Genomic DNA, 23,811 nt, shown 5'->3' with positions numbered 1-23,811 from the left:
TTTTTTTTAGTATATGAGACAGGTTTTAGGTTGTTTGTAGGGTTAGATGAGGGTGGCCATAACTTGGCTGGATGTCCTTCAGTCCGTTGTCCCTGGTACATGACCTGCTAGCCATTAATATTATTAAATACATTCTTCATCATAGTATGAGCCAAAATTTAAAAGGCTACACCTAAGTCCCCAATTTTTTTAAATTAACTACATCATTTCGACAGCATACCTCCTGTTTTTATAGCAATATGCAATTTTTTGCATCTCTCACTCTGAGGCTTAGAGTAGTGCCCTATTCTGCAAAAATCATGTGTATACACTGTAATTTTTCCCAGTTTCTACCAGCTTCCTTGATGTAACTATTTTGAACTTCTGATTTGTCCATCCTCTTGTCATCAGCATCTCCATCCCATGGTATTGAGTAAAAGATAATAGGATGGGAAGGACACCCTGGGACGTGACAGTATAGCAATATTTCTTTATGCTCAAAGTCTTTTATTCAATATTTAGTTAAGTATATACAAAAAGACCATATATAAAAGAGCGCCAGAGAAGGTACAAAATAAATGATATCAATATAATAACTGAGCTATAAAACTATATAGTGTAAGATGATATTATATACAATTTAATATTGTACGTATAGGATAACAATTCAATTATACAATAAAAAGAAAAAGGAAAGAAAAAAGGTGAATAAGTATAATCATTAATACAAATAATCCTTAATAGAGCCACTAAATGTAACCATGATACTTATTCATAAAAACTACTAACCATTATTAGTAGAACCTATTTGAAAGATATAAAACAATATAATGATCAAGTGGATATTTATTAGCATTGTGGACTTTGCCTGATAAAGACAAATTAGCTCCTCTTCTGGTAAAATATATCCAATCCCACCAGGCATGACTTGATAGTAATGACGCATTTTCCAATTGGTAGTGATCGATTCTAAAGTTGTGGTAATTAAGAAATCTAAACGTTTGCTAGTAGTAAAAGATAATTTGGTGGAAAGTTAAGCTGACTGACACTCATAAAGGACATGTCGTAATGATCCAATGTTCAAAGAACAATCCCAACAATTAGGTGAATCCAAAAGTTTTGCTTGCATTAAATAGCCTTAACGGACAAGGGAAGTGGCTGAGTGAGGCGTTAGCCTTCTTAGCTTAATGCCTCACTCGGCCACTTCAGAAACGCAGGGCTGCACTATATTTACAAGAATATGTTTGTTTATGTGCAGGAAGAAGAACACAATGCAGCACACATGAAAACAGCAAAAACGAGGAGAAATGGAACATTTCTCCTCCTTGCGCCAAGGTAAAACCTGGTTTTCACTGGTCTTAATTCTGGCACTGCCTCTTATTAACACCTCCCTTGTAAATAGGGGCAGCATCAGAATCAATGGGTGTTGCAGTAAAATGCCCACTGCAACACCCATTGCTCCCCCCTTTCACGCTAAGCATAACGTGAAAGGGGGCCTTATTTACAAGGCAGCGTTAAGCCAAGTTAAGTGGCCTAACGCTTCCTTGTAAACAAGGTAAAGCCCCTATCGCCACAGGAACATCGTAGTGATGTTCCTGTGGTTATAGGGGCTTGTAAATATGCCCCTTACTTTGGTATAAAAAAACAGGCAGCCATCCAGAGATAACATTCACCAAATCTTTCACCAAATATCTGGAGATAATGACATATCTAGTTCTGTTTTCCAAAAGGAGGAGAGAAAGTTAATATTGTCTCCTTCACAAGTATACATTTTTTTTTATAAAACAATGATACAGCGTGGGATGATGAAGCAATTGTTTGAATATACAATTCTAAATCAGAGGCAGCATTAAGAGGGCAATTATTTGGAAATGAATCAAAGATTGAGTTACATAAAATTTCATATTTATAAATATCTGATGACTGCAACTGAAATCATTGTTATTATTCATATTAAAAAGGCATTACTATGATAAATATCTTTACAATAAAAAATACCAGCTTTAATCCAGGATTGCCAAAATGTTGAGTGCTGAGAGAGCTTTAACAAAGGATTATATCATAACAATATTGGGGAAGGAGTTGACCTAACGGCTAGGGTGGTCGACCTTGAATCTGGGGAACCAGGTTCGAGTCTCTGCAATGACGTATTACATCCTGTGATTCTGGGCAAATCACTTAGGGGCTCATTATGATGTCTGCCGGCCATTGTCGCGGTGCTGGCACTGCCCGCCGGTAAGGCGGCGGTCCCGCTGAGTGAATTAGGATGTACCCGCCATTATAGGAGGTGCATCCAGGGCCCTGATCATTGCTGGCAGTGCTGCTGGCTGCAGCACCGTATGCAATGCAAAAATGCCACGCAGTGCATTTTCATGCACAAGGTGGCAGGTACCACGTGGTGCCTGCCACCTTGTGCATGGAAATGTGGGGGGTACCATGGGTACCCCCTAGTGCACATACACACTCCCCACACACAGAGGAGGCCCACATAGGGCCCCCAAACCCAGCCTTCGCCAGCCTTTCCATGGCGGTTCCACCACCATGGAAAGGCTGGCTGATGCCAGCATTGTAATCTGGCGGGCGATTTCCCCCGCCATCCTAATGTGGTGGGGGAAAAGGGAGTCAGATGGCGGAGGGACACCCACCATCGGCCCGGTGGTGGTGTCCTTCCATCATCATAATGACCCCCTAAATCTACCCGTGCCTAACAAAAAAAATGAATGTGTCTTCATGTATCGCAACTGGTGCTATGTAATGCGCTCTGATACCCGATACCTTCGGGTCAAGTTTGCGCTATATAAAACTCTGTAAAATACATTTTATGTATGTGACAAAGGAAATTTTAAGATCCAAATCTTGTAATATTAATTTAGTAGACTTCAGTATTACTGATCTTTTTGGCAAAGCAGCAGAGTTAGCCAGGTTGAGCAACACATGTAAAGGAAATGGTGATATATAACTTTAGTCAATTCAAAGCAACGAAGGTGAGTTAATACACTCTGCATGCTGGAACCATAAGGTAATCTGTTTTAAAATAAAAGCTATACGATAATTAGGAAAATCTGGTAAACCAAAACCACCAGTGCACATAGTCAATTAATTTGTATAACTCAAACGAGGAGATTTATTATTCCAAATAAATTTTGAAAGAAGTTTGTCCATATTTTTTTATAAAACTTAAGTGGAAGTTGAACAGGTATCATAGAAACAAGTTAGTACATTTTGGAGCATTAGCTATTTTGATGGGATCAGCTTACTCCCACCAAGACTGACCATTTTAGAATACTAAGATATTTAAATGTATCTTTTTGCTAAATAATTTCTTGGTTTGGAGGCACATCGGGAGTACAATGAAGATTTAAAGCAAAATGTCAGTTTTATTAGTATTCAGTGTATATCCTGAAATCTGCAGGTAAGTGTTAATTACATTTAGTAATGAAGGAATGGAAGACTCAGGATTACCAATATATAGGGGAATATCATAAGCATAAGCTGATGTTTTAATAGCAACATTATTTATAGCGAGGGCATTAATTTATGAAGAGTTTCTAAGGCAATTAGTAAAGGTTCAATAGCAAGAAGAAAAATCAGAAGAGATAAGGGGCAACCCCTGTCTAGTAAACCTAAAAAGAAACTAATTATTAGAAATTTGACCATTAATGAAAAGTTCTGCAGATGGACCAGAATATATAGCTGACATCATATGAATAAAAAAAATGCCAACATTAAATGCATACAAGGTACAGAAAAGACACTGCCAATGGACTTCTTCGAAAGCCTTTCCCATATCTAATGCCAGGACACCGGCTGGTTGATGTAATGATGATCCAGCTTCAGCCTCATGAAATAATAATCGTATGTTATTAACCAAATGACTATTTTTTCATAAAACCAACCTAGTTGCAAGAATCTTTGCATAAACTTTGCAGTCTGGATTAATTAAAGAAATGGGGTGATAACTTGTAACAATAGTGGGATATTTGTTAGATTTTGGGAGGACTTTAATCAAAACTTCTATAAAGGCCCCAGAAGTTGATCCTGGATTACTAAATTAAGTAAATTGTTTGAGGGAATGAGGTGAAATGTGAGGGGAAAATTCTTTATAGAATTCAGCAGGGGTACCATCTGGACCTTGAGATGGAAGTAATTTAAGAGATATAACAGCTAAATGAATTTCATCTAAAGTGATTGGTAACTTAACTCGAACTGATGGAGACCTTTTAATAGACCACACCACTGTAAAAAATTATCAATGTGTAATGTACCCTGAGGAGGAGTTTTATTATATAAGCTTTTAGAATAATTCATAAATTCATTAATAACTATTTCTTTAAGGGAAAGACCGATTTGACAATTAGAACTAGTGATATCATTATTTTCATTTTTGTTTTTCCTAATATGAAGATAATTGGCCAAAAGTATTCCAGATCTATTAGCATTAAAACATAATTTAGATTTGTTATTCAAAATTTGTATGCCTGCCTTGTTGCTTAATATGGAATATGGGTCTGTGTAATTGTATCTTATATTTTTTGTGATTAGATCTAATAAAAAAGACTTTCATATTTTGCTATTTGGCTATCCAATTCTTTAATGCTAGAGTTAAATGATTTATTATTATGTGCCATAATTGAAACTGTTGTTCATCTGACAAATGCCTTAAATACATCCCATCTATTAAAAATTGAAGTAGAACCTTCAGGATTAAAAGAAAAATAATAATGTATTGCTAGTAAAATCTTTTTTTCATTAAGACCAATATTGGTATTCTTGTGCCCTCGACCTTGAGATTGTTGAGAAAAATTTGGACAAAAAATGAATGAAGCGAGCGCATGATCAGAAATGTCAATATTCTGAATAGTAGGATCAAAAACTGAAGGTATTAATCAACAGGATATTATTATATAATAATTTCAAGAGTAATAATTATGAAGATTAGAAAAAAAAGTAAATTGTTTTTTCTGCTGGATGATGATGTAAATGCCAAATATCTATTAATTCAGCAGTTTTAAAAAGGTCTTTAAAAGCAAAGTAAACCTATGGAGGATGATATTTGGCTTGGGTTGGCTTGGTTCTATTCAGTATTGGTTCACATATAAGGTTAAAATGACCTCCAATAATAAGTGGAACATTACCCGATTTTAGCACTTCTGATATAAAAACAGAAATCAAGATCATCATTTGTAGGACCATACACATTAATTAGATGCTAAAGATTAGTATCAAGTTTATTTTAAGTATGAGATAGCAGTTGTCAGAAATAGAATATATGTATGTAATATTTGTAAATGTCATTTTTTTGCAAAAAGAATAGCAACTACATTTTTCCTATTGCGAGCAGGAGAAGAAATAATAATACCAACCTATTCTTTATTCATGTAGGATGAAACAGTATCATCTATATGGATCTCATGCAGTAAACATATCACTTCTTTATGTCTGGCTAAATAACCTAAAGCCTTGGTACATTTAACAGGGTGACGTAAAATGTTAACGTTAAATTAAAATTGCAATACCTTTTATATTATTCATCAACAGATGAATATGAAGACAGTAAAAAAGTAAGACTACTTACACTAAGAGGGTAAAGTATGGAGTAATCTCATCCACGGTCTTTCTCCACTATAGCCACACTTACAAAAAGAAAACCGGGCGATCTAACTGTAATACTAAAAGTATGTGTGGGGAGGTATATAACGGAAATGGACAATTCATCTTATAAAGATGAGAACCCTCACTCACCCAAGGGTGACATGCTTCATCATTGGGTTCCCTCTTGCACACTGTGTCTGCAAGGAACACAGTGTGGGCTACAACTCTCCTGCAGGAGAGGAGCGTGATGTGTTTTGAATCCCCCAATGTAGTGGGGAGCGAGGGGCAGAGTGCAAAAAAAAATTGGAAAAAGTTTAAAACCAACTCCTGGTGGACAAAGCTAAATTTAATAAGGTCCTCAATGGTTAGGACTAAAAAAGGTGAAGTGAAAAGGGTTATGGATGTTACCCTTTTAAGATATGGTCAACATGTTTCTGCCTATTGACCATCAGGTTCGTGGCATTATTCAGGACCTGCTTATTGTCACTCTGCTCAAACTGTGGGAAATCATAAATATATAGAAAAGGTCTTACTCAATAAATGGCATCCATCGGTGGTACCAACCACAGTCTGGTCCACTGTCAAAAATGTACCATATGTGTACCTCCTCCTTCAAGAGGTCCTTTAACACCAGGTCTCTCTAAAGTCCCTGTACGTCTCCTGTGCTAAAGTCCGAAGGGGAAGATTGACCTGACCATAAATGTCCTTATAAGAAACTCAGTAAAATAGGCTGGTGCTCAAGAAGCAGAATCATTTGTTTTGATAGCTAGCTGTGATTGTTGATCTAAGAAGAGACGAAGAGCTTCAAGTCTCTGGAATGACTTCCTTCAAAATGCGCATTGTAGAAGGATCAAACAGGCCATATTTATAACCATAGCTTTTCAGTCTTGGCTAAAGATCAGTGAACTCCTTGCAAACTTTAAAAGTCTCCCTGGCAAAGTGGATAAAAATGTTACTCCCAGTAACCATTAAATATGGAATTTCTCTTGTTGCCTTCCATATTAACAGTGCATGATGATGGTGCAAGACGTTAAATTTCATTTGACAAGGTTTATTCTGGCTAGGACTACAATGTGAAGGAATTCTATGAGCCTTGTCTATTTAACATTTTTCCGGAAATTGATATGTAAAAGACCAGGTAGTACATTTTCCGAATACAACCTGCAGCCTTCAAAATCCTCAGGTAAATTAAATATTCACAAGTTGTACTGCTGATTATGATTTTCTACATAGAGGAGTAATTTGCTCATTGGCACTATTTTTGCTGCTAAAAGCAAGAAACCATCAATTTGTTGTCCTGAATTGGTATTGCATTGTCAAACACTTTCATAGAAAGAACAGCTGTGTCTTTGCACTTATTTTTGATTTCTAACACAATATTATCTGTGTTAGAGAAAACAGCCTGTATTTTATCAAATAGTTTTGATAAAGGAGGTTCATTTGATTCTATTAATTTTGACTTAACTGGTGGATGAGAAATCTTTGTTAACATTTATTGGGCATTACATGAAAAATGTTCCCTTCCATATCAGGAAATAGCTTGTGTTAAACATAGGCACAATAATACACTAATAATTAGGCATGTAGATATAAGACTTTCCAAATGAGGTTGTGCAGCAGCTAAAACCAGCTGCGGCAGTGTACTAGGCCTCAGCCACGCCCTTTCCACTAACTGACTCCACCCCTGTGACAGGAAAACTCAGCAGTACCTGAAGGGGAACACCGGGGAAAGGCTGCATGGAGGAGGCTCACAAAACGACGTAAACAAGCTTCAACAAATGAAGACCTGGATAGCGCTGGTCACAGTCACCAGAGGCAGAAACCAGTGGTAAGATCAGCCTGAAATCATCTGTAAATCATGGATAAAGGACAAGTGCTGCACTAGCTCAGTCGGAGGTGGACATCTTGATTCACGCGTTCACGCAAATCTGACAGAATAGCATTTTAGCCTGCTGCCAAGGGCTATTTCTTTTGTTAAAAGCCCTCTTCTGTATTAAAAACCCTTTAAGAACTGCAATAGCCCAAGCATAAGGGCTATGATGCTACTTGAACATTCCACCCAGTAAGGAATAGAAAGTTCGAAAGTAGACAGCAACAGAAAGACAAACATTGGAACTTTGTAGCAGGATGTTTATACTAACCAAATTTGGCCCTGAGCCACTCCATTGTTTTTAATGAAGCACTTGGGCATTAAAGTGATCAAATAGTGTTAATCCATGTGTCACAATGCAAAATAAGATGCTCCCATCTAACTCCAAAAAATATTTTAATCTGTCACCTACATCTGAGAAAAGCTCATTGTTTACAAAGTATTCATTTCTGTGAGTAGCAGTCTTAGAGCTTTAACAATCATCATGGCATATTTTATAATTCTGCTCAAAAAGTTGAAATTTTACGTTTACAAAACTAACCTTATGCCGTTCAATAATATTAAAAAACAGATTTACATATAGTCAAATTGCAACTCAATATCTGAAAAATAAAATTGACAGATTGTTCCCACAGTAGGAATTGCATTGTTTGGCTGATTTCCAAATGCTATGAATATTTCAAACAAGTGGTTTCTAGTTCTGGCTTCAAAACTTTAATGAAAAGACATTTATTTGAGAACTCGCATTTACATTTTATGTAAGCAGATAGCGTATTATTCTGTCCTCCTTGCAAATATTTTTTAGGTATTAATCTTTACTAGTAGTCTTCACAGCACTGAACAAAGTATTTAATTTGCATGGTCAACCTTTCTTGTGCATTTTTTATATCTACACGGGAACCTGGTGTGAGTGCCACTGGCCAGTGTTCATTTGGAAGAACATTACACCCACTGTAGGTCATTTTCACAGAATGTTTCCTAAATGAAAGCAAAGTTTTAAAATCGCTGATTTATCACAAATGTTCAAACTTCCAGCTCCTAAATACAGTTTGTCTTCTTTTCAACAAGTTTCTAACCTACCCAAGATGACCTACAGAATAGTATCTGTTCTACTAAGGAACATTTTTAAATATACCTATTGATAAACAAGAGTGCAAGTCTAGTTTTTGAAAAGTAAAAGTGTGCATTTAATGCAACTTCTAAATACAAGTAAAAACAAAACATTTAGGTTATGAACATAATTATCTTTTTTGTGTCAGCATACTATGGGCCAGATATTCCAAACCTTTGAATTTTGCATATTGGGCAGTTTAGTATGTGAGAAACCCAGACTGTGATTCAGTAACAATTTACTGAATTGCAATTTAGATTTGTGACTACATACCAATTCGCTATTTTAAAGGAACATGTTTAAGGCTTCTCTTCAAAATACCAAACCACAGTGAGATGTATTAATGTTTTGCAACCAAAATCTCGTCACAAAAATTAATGTTTTACGGACTACTGAAAGGCATTTGCAAACAGAAAGGAGGTCCCCCAGAGACTCCTTCCACTTTGTGAATGTGGGAATACAAATTATTTAAGGGTAGGCAGTGGTCCCATGCACCACCTCTTATTCTTACAAATGGTAATTAAACGTTCCTTTTTTTTTTAACTCATTCAATTTTCCTTTAAGGAAAATGAGCTGTATTTAAAAAAAAGAGACTTTGTATAAAAGCTATCAAAGACATGGTGGTCTGCTGATCTCAGCAGGACATGATCCCTGCTTTGGCAACGATTCATAATGGGTGGCAAATCGTGACCTACCTCACTAATATTCATGAGGTAGCTTCAAGTGCAACCCACTATAAATCAGGTCTTGAGAACTGACTTCTTAGTTCATAGGATGCCGCCGTCACCTATCCTTCCGGACTTTGGGACAAGACAGGCTCCGACCCGTTACCTCAGTTTTTCTCCCCCTGCTGCCTCTCTGACAAATAATTTATGTGGATTCCGGATCTTCCTACCAGCCTGGACGTAGCGTTTTTACCATCGTAATGGCTTCAAAATGCGTAAGTTTGAACGGGGACGAGATTCTTGTCTACTGTACAGTCCCTCTATCCACTAAGTCGCAATTTACTGCGTTACCAATGGTGAGTGCTGCAGCGCTGCTTGCCCCATTGTACCTGCTTTCCCGCCTGCAGTCTGCCATCCCAGAAAATTCTCACTCCTATTTCATGCTACTGCCTCGCTATCCACCATGCTGGCAGCTCTTGCAGAGGTTCTCTACTTTGATCTTGTCTGCTACGACCTGGGAGCCCTTTACAGGTATGTGGGAGAGGGAGCTACGCTGGACGGACTGACCCCGCCGATGCCCCAGGGATCCAGAGCCACTGCACTCTGCTGTTCCTGGCCCCCTGCCTTTGACATTGTATCTGCACACCCTCCTTTGACGTACCCCTCTTTCTGCGTTTAATTTTTACTCCCCGGTCCGTTTCGGTGACTTTTTGTCCCTTTGACTTTTGACTTGCCAGCCATTTTGTTGTTGACTATAGATGATCCCTCAGACCTGGACCCACCATCTTGTTTTACTTGTGGCACTCCCCTCTCCCCTCTGCTCCCACTCCGACGATCCTCAAAGTTTATCCCCCTCCCCCAGGTTTGCCTTTACTCCATCCTCTCCCTCCTGGCTCCCTCCTATCCCCTCTCTCCCCCTTCTTAATTCTCTTCCACCATCTCTATTAATTCCATGGTAATCTCACTCCCAATTACTATCCCCTTAACTCATCCTTTTCGTCGCTATGTTTCCTTTTCCCTTGCGGTAACGTCTTTCTCTTTCTGCCTGCTCTGCCTATACCCCCTTACCCCTCTGGGTCTCTCCCCCCCTTCTATCCTTCTAGTCTTACCCTGATTCCCCCGTCCCCCTCCCTGCCGCCCATGATCTTTGCTTTCACTTTGAAATTTACTTGTTTAATGTATAATTGATGATTGTTGTAACTTGCCATTTCTCACAATGTAAAGCGCTCTGATACCTTCGGGTCCAGCCAGCGCTATATAAACTCAATAAATAAATAAATAGGATGGTTCACAAAAACACAATGAATTTGATAGAAGTAGGTGTGTAAACTGTGTTGACGTTTACTAACTCCATTCTTTGTACATCTGGCCCTATATCCTTTAAATATGTATGTTACAATTTCACACATCCCATGCTTGCACTAATCTATATGATAACTATGCCTGCTCTATCTTCTTCTGTCCTAATTAAAGAAGATGCCTACTCCTGGGGTCAACCAGGCATGTTACCTACTTAAAAATGACCGATTGCTGTATGCGTTCACTGCTTCTAAGTCCTTTCTTTGCAGCTTTTTAAATCTGAGAATATCCGTCACAACGTCCTGTGATGTACTAAATCCATAGGGCCCACCATTCGATGTTCAACTTCACAGGCGAGAGATGATTTCGGGATTAGATAAAAAGACTAGCCAAATTTGATTACAGGTAAAGATTGGTGAGCACTACTTTGTCCCTCTTGCTCATCATAGTTTCAAACCATGACTGTATACTAAGCAGTCTAGGGAGTGCCAAAGAGACAGGACAGATGTAGACAGGGGCATCCCACTTCTGGACTTGTGAAGCCATTTACAACGATTTGAGGGTGTTATGATATTACACACTTGCAAGGAGTATTCAATTTAACACCTTTTAAAAATACAGATTAAATCAAGTCTCCACTGAGCAAAAAATTTAACACCATGAGGGCAGTTTGACAAATTCTTCCTGATGCTATTTTGCCTGTTGTGATGAGACTACAAAGCAATTCAGACTCCAAAACACCACCTTTAAATAGAAATAACTGAGTCATCTGTGGAAAAAATAAGAAGTTGGCGAAATACATAAGCAAACACTGTTTTATACTTTTGAAACTATTTCCCTTTGGGCACAGTGTGCATATGCCCTACTGTTTTTAGTCACTGTTTATGCACTGCTCTTTCAGTGTTAAGAACCTAACTTGATTATTTATGTGAAGATCTATGCAACATATGGGGATATAATATATTGCTGCACAAATCAATGATAAAAGAAATATACATGTTTATTTTCACACTCTTGAGTATTCCTTGGTATTTTATGTATTGCTTTAATTGTTTAAACTCAGTTCAGTTCAGAAAAACTTTATTTCGGTGTATGCAACCATAAAAGTATATTAACAATAAACAGTGCATTACAATTCATAACAGTTTTAAAATTGTAAAAATGATAACCAGACCTCTTTGCAAAAATATAGTTACATCACCTTGTTAATTCAGATAAGAAAGAGGGATCTGCACTGACACATGACTAAGTCTGGTAGGCTTGTTAAAATACATGTGCGGGGTGAGTGCAAAACAAGAGGCAATAACTTAGAAAGGCAAGCACCTGGTAAGACCCATCAATAGTGTCAATAAGGAAGCAGTTAGTGTAGGTAAACATTTCATAAGATAGTCATACAATGGCGGTTCATTACAGTTGCGTTGTAGCCAACATAAAAAGACATTTACACATTTTAAACAATAAAAACTTGATTCGTTTCAAAGTTAAAAGTGATAAAAGGTTTTAAAAATTAGTTTAAAAAAAACTGAAAAATCAGGCACAATGTGGTATTTGTTACTGGACAGGCATATGTACAAAAGTCCAGCACCTACGCCACATTGAGGTCAAGAATCGCAATACAGCAAAAACAATGGGCTTACAGATGTCATGCTTTAAAACTCTGAATGCCACTATACAGTGTACGAACCCTAGATTGCTACACAGTGGGACAAGCCAGTGCTTCTTCGCTAATTTGTAGGCAGGGAAAAAAAAGATGAGGTGCAGCTCTAACTCTTCCTCCAAATTACAGGCTGGACACTCTCGCCGGGCCGCCTTTGACCATTTGTATGAAAAAACACGGAGCGGCAGGGTGCTCAGTCTGAAGTGGACATATAATTTTCTTGCCAGGAATGGATAAATGTCATCTAAAAAGGGTTCGAAAAAATACTCGTCCTTCAAGTATAAAAATGTAACCGTCAGGTGCCCTATGGACGGGCTTCCTTGCACCTCTGCTAGCTTACTCATTCGGTAGGCTTTTACTACTTCAGAACGGGAGACTGCAAGACACACTTCCTCTGGGTTGCTCCACAGGCTTGGTTTTCCCAGCCTGATACATTCTTTTTTTTATATGGAAAGCTCAATATCTCTTTTCGTTCCACTCTGTAGACTGCCAGTTCCAGTGTCACCCATAGTCTGCGCCAAAAGGTTAGGGGTCTGAGACCTATCTCCTCCCCAATGGGTCTAATTCCTAGGTCCAGCCGTAAAGGAATGAGGGGGTTACTGGAGAGGAGATCCAAAATCTGTCTCATTAAACTGTTTTCTACTTTACTCACGTCTCCAGAGCAACAGTGCCCCCATAATTCAGCCCCATACATTGTCGCACCCCTGGCTCGCACCTTGTAGATATCCACCATAGGCCCAGCGGGTTTGGAGGATGAGTTTCTCAGTAGTTTGATAATTACTCCAGTAGTCTGAGCTAGCTTAAGCTTGGCTTTAGCAATTTGTGGGCCCCACTCCATGTTTTCTGTCAGGGTGACACCAAGGTATTCAAAAACCGTTACCCTGTCCAACATGATGCCATCTAGACTAGGGTTGGGACGCAATGTCTTAGGTGGATTGAAGACCATAAACTTTGTCTTCTGAGTATTGATCTCCAACCCCCTGTTATTGCAAAAGATGGCAAAGCTGTCCAAGACACTCTGGATGCCCATAGGGGATTTCAACATTAGGAGGGTGTGTCAGCAAACATCATTGCTGGAACCTTGGTACCTGCCAGTTTGGGGGCGTCATTATTCTTGACCTCAGTGAGTTGGGCTAAAAGTGCATTGACAAAGAGGCAAAACAGGGTCGGTGCAAGCACACAGCCCTGCCTTACTCCTCTGTCAACTGGGAATTGTGCGGTCAGGTCACCTCTTGTCCCACACCTTACCTGGGCAAAATTGCCTTCATGCAGTCTTATAAGTATGCTCAACATGTAAGGGGGGATACCCATTTCTCTGAGTACCTCCCATAACTTTGCCCTGGGCACCAGATCTAAGGCTTCTTAAGATCCACGAAAATCAAATAGAGGCTGCCACCCTCCATTTTCACCGCTTTCCAAAATATAAGTTGAAGTCTGTATATTTGGTCAACAGTGGAAGTGTTCTTCCTGAATCCGGCCTGGTATGGGCTTAATATCTCATGATCGTCCATCCACCCCTGAAGACGATCAAGAATTACCCGTGCACAGAGTTTTTGTGTGACGTCAATCAGGCTGATCAGTCTATAGTTGGCTGGCAGTCGAGGTGAGCCTTTTTTTTAAATTTGAACTATTTCTGTCCCTGCCCAGGTTTTTGGGATCGCCATACCCTTCAAGATGGCATTGAATAGAACCTGTAGATAGGGTCCCCAGAATTTCGGGTTGTGCCGTAAGAAATCCTCCGGAATCTTGTCCAATCTCGGTGCTTTACCGGGGAGGAGCTTATTTATTGCATTTGCCACCTCTGGCAGAGTAAACTCTGTAGCTTCTACATGATTGTCCCTAAGTAGAATTACTTCATAATAGAAGAAATAACACAGTTATTTCTACTTTATTGTGTATGCAGAATAAGTGTTTTCATATATAAAGGTATTCTCAAGAACTGGTTGTGACCATTATTTCTCTTTATTATCTCAAAAATAAGTCACATGTTGAGAAGCTGTAGTAGACCCTCCCTTCCTGTGATCCAAGTTGAAGATCCCGAGTATGAAATCCATATTATATTTGATTCCAGATGAGTCAGAGGTCAACTTCAATAGCTAATTGCTAGGAAGGGGTATGGGCCTGCTAACTGATTTTAGGAACCTGCTACCACTGCCAATACTCCTCCTCTGGTATGTTCTTTTCACCAACAATTCCCTTTCAAGTTGATGGACCCCTCTAAGGTGGGGCACTGTTGGGATTCGGTCAAACCAAGTTGCAACAATTTCCTGTATTGCTATGAGCAAGGCTGTGTGATTTGAATACCAAAAACATGAAGTCTATGGTGTACGGTCAATCAGTGGTTGTTTTGAGATGTAGATTGCCCCAGACCACAATGGTAGGTTTCCTGTGTGCTCAAATCTACGCTTTTCAAACCAAGATGCTAAACAACAACTCGTACAGGAACTTTTGGGTTAGAACTGGCAGATCAGACATAACAGATCAATAACTTGCATAAGCAGTGTTTCTTGCGTGTGCCCAGCCCTTCACTGTCCTTCCATCCGGGCGCATACTTTTTTAACCACCAGGCGCTGTATGGTAATTTAGGACTAACCCTGGGCGTATTTCGCGTAGTAGCGCTACGCGTAGCTACGCAAAGTGCACTTCGCGAGATACGTGTAGCACTACGCGAACTGTGTATTGCACAGTTCGCAATGATTGCAAAGTGCCAGATGCTTGTTCGCACTGTGCAATCATTGCAAACGGCATCTCGCACAGTGCAAGCGGTCGTTTTCTGCCGCTTGAGTAGATTTTTACTCGAGCAGCAGTTTTCTCAACGCGGACTGGTAGTTTCTCATCGCGAGCGGTCGCGAGCATACGCAACCACTCGCAATGAGAAACCTGACCTCCCCGCGTTGAGAATCTCGCCAGGAGGCTTTTTTTCCATGCTCGCAATCGGCAACTTGATTTTGCTGATCGCGAGCGAGCAAAAAATGGCAACTACGCTACACTACGCGCTTTTGCACTGTGGTACGTGCAATTCGCGTAGCGCCAAGTAGTGCAAACTACACAAACTATGCGAGTGTAGCGTAGTTGTCTGCCCAGGGGTATTTAGGACCTGAACGTTGAGGGTGAACAGATCACCGACAAAATTGTTAGAGTTTTTAAAATAAGTGGTTTCTGTGTGGGCAGATATGTTTCCTTTTTGGACAAAAGAAAGGGCAAAATATTTGCACTTGCATTCATGAAAATACTTTTCACGTATTCAATTGTACACTAAATGTATTTACACATGTACAAATGCCTCCAATTTAAGAGCAAAAATAAATTTCGCAAAAGTCCAAAACATAATCTGTAGAGCCAGAGATTAAAAAAGCAAAACATTGCAAAATCTACACATTGGGAAAATGGCATGCAGTCAAAGAAGAAGAAATCAGACTAACTCCTGGGGAGCACTGACACATCCAAAGACCGAATGACTTCAGCTCTGATGACCAAGATCTATATGGTAATTTAGGACCCGGAAGTTGAGGGAAAGCAAGAGGTCCCTAGCATTTTGAGCTCATTATCCTTTAGCGGTTATTGTTGGACACTAAACCTTATTATGTATAAATATATATGTTGAAAATGTGCTTTAATGTAAAAATACAAGGCATCACATTACAGTATTCAGTATTGTTGTATTGATGTGATATGCATGTTGATTTAATTTTGTGCATTCTTTGTATTGGTCCTCAAAGTATACTTGATGTTTGGTAGTTTCTGAAGTAAAGATATCTTTAGAAAATAGCACGAGTAATCATTATATTTGTGTGTTTAGGGTATTTATAAGCATTTCTCCTTGAACATGTTGGGCTATGGCCTATTGTTTATTGCTACAGGTATGTGATGGTAAGCAGGACTAAAGGATATGAAATAATAAGCAATTATCATGGACGAATGGGACACGGAGTAACTATGTGGTCTCTGATACACTAAAGGAGGTTGAATTTATGGTGTAGGGCTACACATATCTTTAGTACATAAGTCTCATCCTAGCCCCCTATTATCATATTATAAAGTTGGCATTTTCCCACCCATAACCATTTGGGACCTGCAGCCTCCCCTGGGTCACATGACTAGGTGTAACTGGCAGTTATACTTTTTGAATTCCTCCCAGACAGTCACACAATAGGGGGATTAGGTGTGCCTGAAAGGGCCACCCTCTGACAGGATGAGGGGGCGGAGCTGGACACAGCCCCACTTGCAACTGTGTAGGCTGTGTCCTGCCTTCACGCAAAGAGCTTGGCACCTCCACATTTTCTCTGTGGGCAGCCTGTAGCCAGGGCAAGGGAGTCTGGAAATTCCAAGCACTTCAAAGACAATCCTCGTGAAACTTCTTCCAACTTCAAAGAAAGCACCAGGTATAAAAATGGGTTCCTCAGACCCATTCTTTTGTTCACTTGCTTGACCTGCGAAAGGACTCTCAGAGGATGGCCTGCTGCTATAGCCTGATGTGTACTCACAAGACTGCTTTTTTGCACCTGGAAGAACTTGACTTGTACCATCAGAGGCCAGTCCTGCTGTTTGAGCCTTGCATCTTCCCATGAACCCAAGACTTGCTGAGTGACTCCAAGAGCTAGTTTGCTGGTCTCTCATTCAAAGTCACAAGGACATAAAAGGCTCCCACCATCATGAACCCACACTTGGACCCAGCCTGGGTGAGTCCTGGACCCCCAAGAGGTATCCCAGCATTCCTGGACCATGGGTTGTGGTGCTATAGGTGTAAAGGTAGCCAAAATCCAAAACGAGAGACTTAAAAGATGTTGGGCTCAAAACTGCTCTGAGTATTGAGGGAACCTCAGTCCAAACCTGCTCAGCAATCCTCCCCAGGTTCATCCCTGGCCAGCCTCGCTTCATGCTGCTCCTACTGCATTTTTCTCTGCAGCAACAAATCCTGTTCAACGATCCTTCACCAAAGGGGTATCCGATCTCCTGGGAATCTCATCGGCTACAGCCTCTTGCCTCATCCGCAAGAGATTACCAACTTCCAAAAAAGTGACAAAATCTGAACGTCGAAACCATCAACACAACTTTGTGCAGTAGCTCCCTCGATGACAACTTTTCCTCCTTTGATACCACCTGCAACCTTGCCCTGCTGAAATGTTCCTTTTCAGAACGTTTTCTTTAAAATTGCTTCTACGTCGATCTTTGTCTCACGTAACTAAGTGTCAATGGTTGGTGCTTTGATCTTTTCGGTGCTAGTTTTTGCTAAAGATGTTAATAATTCAAAACTGCAGTTCTACTGATCGGATTTTTGTCATTTTGGTGTCAAATAGTTTATTGTTTTTTATTTTAGTGTGGGTTTTTCCTTCTGTTATTTTTCCACTTTATTACTGTTTGTGTGCTGTATAAACTTCACACATGGCCTCTAAGTTAAACCTGACTGTGTTTTAAAGCCAAACCACCAAGGATTAAGAACAGGTTTCTTTAGTGACTTTTTGTGGTTCTCCCTGCCAGGGATTCTGCCCGCTGCTTGACCAGGCCTCCCACCCCAGTCAAACAACAACCCAATTTCTCACAAAGAATAGCCTGATATATTCATGAAAAACAAGGCTAAGGGATTTCCTCCACAAAGGTGTTTGACTGTTCTATTAATTTATTGACAGATGCTTTAGTGCCTTTTGGTTGAATATATTGTTATCTTCTGCCCCTTCAAAAGGTTTCCTTTCCGGAATATTTTGATGTGAAGCAGAATAATCAGAAAATGCAAATTGATTGTTCCTTCAATTCTCTGCGAAACATCTTTTTTTGTTGTTCTGGAAACAAATTCAAAAGAGGTTCTGTAATAATTATACAGGGCTTAGTGAAGTCAAAACATTGATGCCCCTTACAAACAGCCCACGGGGCAAAGAGTTTCACAAAAAAGGATCTTAGAGACTCTACCATCTTATTAGGATTTAAGCTGGGGCAAAAAGAAAACTGCCATCATAACCTCTTTTGGGCACTACTAACATCATGTAATGCCCTTTGGACTTTTTTCTGTTGTAATGCTCCATTCCACAGTTGTCTATTTAGATAACATTGTGGTATTTTCCAAGTATCCAAAATACCATTATAATCATGTTAAAGAGTCTTTGAATCACTTTAGTGAAAACAACTTGTTGGCCAAACCTAATAAATGTGTATTTGATGTTGATTCAGTAGAATATGGGATATGTCATTGCCAAGGATTTGGCCATGGATATTCGGAAGCAGTTTGACAGTAGCATTTTACAACTTCAATACATTCTGCTATATTGTTTCACCTATATTTGAACTTAAAAAAGTAAAATCTTTAATTGGAACCTGGAGGACATGCAGGTCTTCAAAAACCTAATAGTAGAAACCTTCAACAACAACATACTTTCAAACCTTTTCTTCTGGAAACTGATGCATCTCAAAAATCTATTGGAGACGTACTAATTCAAGAAGATCTTGATAAGTTGACACATTCAATAGCTTTCTTTTCCAGAAATTTACACCTGCTGAATATAATTATTTGGTGCTAGAGAAAGAGCTGCTAGCAATTAAAGAAGCCTTCATGGAGTGGAGACATTTCCTCAATTCAAGGTATTGGATTGTACTGACCATTGGAATCTGCTGGTTCTTTAAAAAGACAAAGGCTGGCACAACTGTTAAGCCTGTTGGTTGTTTTTTTCTACTATATGATTGTTAAATCACATATTTACATGGAAAAATACATACTGTCAACAAAAGGAATTTGGGATCAAAAAAAGGATTCTTGCTCCTAGTGCTTCTGTGACAGCAACGTTGATCATCAATTTCTTAGAGAAATTACAACATGAAACTAAAGAACTATAAACAATGCCAATTTCATAAGCATCATTCTCTTATGAGATCTGAAGACCAGCTAATTTTCTGTTATTTTCGGGTTATCTCTAGGGAATATGTTGTGTGATTACTGCACTACTATGCCAAATCCTGCTGCTAATGCCCTTGATCCTCTAACTGTGTGCTTTGTACTCCCTGACTAGAAGTTTACAACAGGTTCCAATATCTTTTAAAAGTAAAGATGAACTCTGGCAGAACTCCGTTTCCAGTTTCAAGAGTGTACCAGTTTTTCAGAATTTATTTTTAAGTCTATGTTCAACTCCAAGTTTGTATTAGCACCAGAATTCTAATGCAAGATTATCTATTTGGATTCAGATCACATAATAAAATGGAGACATCTACCTTATGCATCACAGATGATGCGCTCCTGATCTCAGATAAATAGGATTGCTGCTTTCTGATATTGCTGAAAATCTCAAAAACTTATGACACAATAGACCATCTCACCCAGCAACTTGTATCCATTAGGGGTGACCCCCCTACTTCGTTTAAGAGAAGAGATGAAATCACAACTTCTTACATGCAGTAACAGTCCATAAACCAGATACCTCTCAAATCACTTGTTCACGTTATATATTTCTTTGAGTATGTACAGTGCTCCATTGCCTTCATATGTTTGGGCAATAAAAATAACTCATACACTCATGCATACATACCAGGAAGTGACATTGGGGAGCTCCCTTACTTTAGAAGGACCCTCAGTATTCTTCCTTATTATTCCTCAGTCTGATATACTCAACAAGGATCCCTTGAATTTCTTAAAGGAAGTCTTGCAATTCACATCTAGTGTCTGGGCCCTCCTTCTAATCCCTTATCTTATACACCACTAAAGTAAACATCAATATACAATGGAACACTTTGTTGTCTTTTTCAAACTTGTCACAGCCTTTCCAGAAGCATCCTTAGCATACTTCAAGTAGTGCATAAACAACTGACATCCATGTTCTACATGGATCAGCTGATAAGTCAGTTCCAAGGGTCTGGGAGAACAATTTTTGAACACACAGGAGATGCTGGTAGGCATTGTCTATAGCAGGTGACAGGTAAAAAGGTCTGCCCTGCCTCACTGTCAGTAGTCTACAGCCCAGTGAGGAAACTGTAGTCACTCTCTTCAAAAGGAACATGCCCATGTGTGCCCTCCCACCCACCGCAAGCCCCTCCGTACCTCATTCTATGTAATCAAAAGGCCTCCTTGCATGCATGATAGAATGAGCTGAGATCGGTATCACACATACACATACTCAGACACACAGAACAGGCACAACATATGATCCACTATCAATACAAATACCCTTGCACATACAATACTCAGTAGAACATAGTGAAATTAAATATAGACAAATTAACTGTGCACCATTATTTGTGCTTAGTACCTCTGTTTGTTTGTGAAGAATTAAGGGAAAAGAAACCTATACACACCCATGCACAAACTACATACAACACATATCCTAAGTCAATGTGACTTAATTACAAGTAATTGACAAATAGCACAAACAAGACAGTGAGTCCAACATACACACGTACTCAAATAAAGGCAATGCAGACAATAGACCTGTCATGGCAGGCCATAATGAACACAGCAGAGTAGAACACTTACATCGTGCATTTGCAAATGTTGCTGATGAATACTATAGTAAACAGAGAGATACACTTAAACACAGTAAAGTGGAATTTAAGCAGATTCTTTTTTGGGCACTGTTCTTTTTGTTTGCAAACCCTTAACCACTTCATTACAAAGGAGGAGATGTTCACATCCTCCATATTATGCAGTCCAAAGGATGCGATTGTTTCCTCCTCCACACAAGTAGTGAAAATCCCTCTGGTACAGGCACCAGAAGGAGTGTATTTTTGAAAAATAATCTCAGGATGGGTGAGAAGACATTCCCATATCTAGAGCAGTACACACCTCATATTGACGTCCCTCAGTGTAAAAATGAAACCAGTCAGCGCCATTAAGTGCTGACTGCTTTCACTTTCATTGGTGTTTGGTGGGGGTTAACTCACCCCTTCATGATCAAGATGACAAAGGTACAGTTGGAAAGGGAATAATGTCTCCTTTTAAATAGTAGTTCCTTCTAATGTATCCCTCCTTGGAGATCACTGCAGAAGACTGATCTCCAAGCAGTGATCCTCCCACTATTTCAGGGAGAGTTTACCAAGGACAAGTGCCTCCCCCAAAAACAGTAGCCTTTCTACTATGCTGTGGATGGTTCTGGTATTTACCTACAAGTTGGCACCCTAGAGGGGCAGAAAACCCACTAGCCAAGGTTTGTGAATTATCCCCAATCTGCCCCTGGAGGAGAGATAAGCCAGTAGGTGTCAGGGACAGAATTACTTTAGGAAAATTGTGTGTGTGGTGGCCTTTCCTGGCTTCGAACTGCAAACACACTCAATAAACCTTGAATAGTCTTTCTCCCCCACTGCGGTTTACAGCAACATCATGGCACATGAGAGGAGGTTTTGATTTTTTTGGGCATCATTTTGACATATGGGCTGGCAGAGAGAGGGATATCCCCCCCAACTTGCCACCTACTGGTGGCAGAAAGCCTGTTTGTTGCCAGGGGATGCAGTGCATTGGCAATATGGGCAAACCCTGGGCCACATCCTGTCTCTTACATTTTCCATGATAGTCTGGTGCGTATTCTAACCCCTATGATGGGAAGATAGGTAGCAAGCACCGCAGTCTCCTCACGTAGGGGGACTTGAAAGCCGATCAGACTAGTAGGTAGGAATATAAAAAAAGAATAGTACTCTGATGATGGACTGTCTTATCATCCGTCTCCACCTTTGGCACCATACAGTTTTGTTTTAACTCGTGGTATAATGGAGTGTATAGCACCTCGCTGCTGGCCATATGTAAAACAATGCCCAAAGAAATCCAAATCTCACTTGCCATGGTGAATGGATGCACTCTTTGGGGTCTGGGTCATCTGGCAACCATGGATTTCTGACAACCTTGGGCATTTCTGACATGAAGGGTTGCAGTAAATTGAGAATCAGTCAAAAAAGCTGTTTTTCAATATTATTGTCAAAAAACTCAGGCACTTCAAGTTAAGGATCAAGGTATAACCACCCTATATTCCCATAGTTCTCCCAACTGAAATTCTCCAATGTTTGATTAGACTTAACACACGTCATTGCAACAGAACAAACCTATAAACATATGAAGGCATAATTGACTTTACACAGCTTGGATTTGGACTGGGTTTTGTAGTGCACGATAGTCTGAGTCTCAAAAGTCATGTTCTGTTTTTATAGGAAGAATTATGGGAATATTGGATGACAAGAATTTTGTGAATCTTTGCACAATTGGAAACGTTTTCCTGACAAACCCATGAGGAAACTCTATGAGTTTATTGTGTGTCACGTATTCTGGATAAGAAAATATAGTGGTTTCCACACAGGTCACACTATCCTTGGCATTTGCAGAGGATTTTGGTAAGAAAATGTAGTGGGATCCATGCAAGTCACTCCACCTTTGACTTCCATAGGGTTTTAGTTTTCAGAAATGTCTGGGTTTAATTGGTCTCACTCTCCATGGATGGTTGCTGAGACATCCACATTGCCAGAATGAGTTAATTTTTCATGTGAATTCTTGATGTTTCCTTGTTGAGTGTTGCCAGTATTCCTGTTGTGGGTGACTGGCCCAGAAAGAGAAGTGATGTCCTGTTTTTATCATAAGAAGTTCCGAAACATTGGGTGGTTAGAATTTGGTGGATCTCTGCAGCTAATGAAAATTTCCCTCCTGGAAAGGAAGGGAAATACATGTTTCCGGGTAAAAAAATGTAGTGCAATCCACACAGATCACATTACCCTGGACTCTCCTGGATGTCTTGTTTTCAGAAGTGCCTGGTATGGTAGTGTTGGAAACAATCATCTTTTGTGGTTGGTGCATGGTTAGATTTGACTGATATTGCTGGTTATAGCTCTGTGTGCACTTCAACTCTGGTAAGCTGAAGTAAAGTGCTTTGATGTTTATTTGTTGTTGCTTGGGGATTTTTTTTGCATGCAACAAGTCTAACCATACATGTGGAGTACTGTGCTGCTCAAGAGAAGGGTGGGAATGTTAGATAGTAGGAATTTTTTAGAACCTTACCCTACAGAAATGTGACAAGGAACTGTGATTATAGATAAAATGTAACACTTGCAGGGATTCTCTGTAAGAAAACATTGTGAAATCTACACAATTCTCACTACTCAGAGTGTCTAGGGTTCAAGAATACTCAGCTATGGTAGGCTTCCATGAATAACATCAGAGTCAAATTTCAAATTCAGCAGCTACACAAATTGACACAAGAGTCAATTTTCTAGGTAAAAAATGGTGTCCTCGCATTGGGCCTGATTCACAATCTGCAGTTCTGTTGATTAAGCTTTTTACTTTTTGGTTCACAAAATACACTTCTGTAGTCACTTGCACTTTTGCAACACCTTTCCGTAGAAAATAATGGAGGAAGGGATTTAAAATAAAACCCCATTGGAATAAGTATTACATTAAATTAAATGATTTCTAATAGTTAAAACTATTAAAAAAAAAGTATGAATGGATGTTAAAAGAAATAGTACAACGTCATTATTGAATAATACAATATTTACCAGTGGTTGGTCATATGTAGTGTTGTAAGTTACTACAGAGGTGCAAATAACTACAACAGTGTTGTTTGTGACTACTAACAAGTAATAAACTTACTTAAAAGTAAATCCTTACTCATAAGTGAATGAGGGTTTTTATGTTTTGGGGTCTTTCCTGTTGCAGGTGATAGGCCCAGACATACATTTGAGGTACAAT

Source organism: Triturus cristatus, chromosome 8 (assembly GCF_964204655.1).
Source record: "Triturus cristatus chromosome 8, aTriCri1.1, whole genome shotgun sequence".
NCBI classification, from domain to species: domain Eukaryota; kingdom Metazoa; phylum Chordata; class Amphibia; order Caudata; family Salamandridae; genus Triturus; species Triturus cristatus.
The sequence above is the reverse complement of the archived record's forward strand: the minus strand, read 5'-3'. Positions refer to the sequence as shown.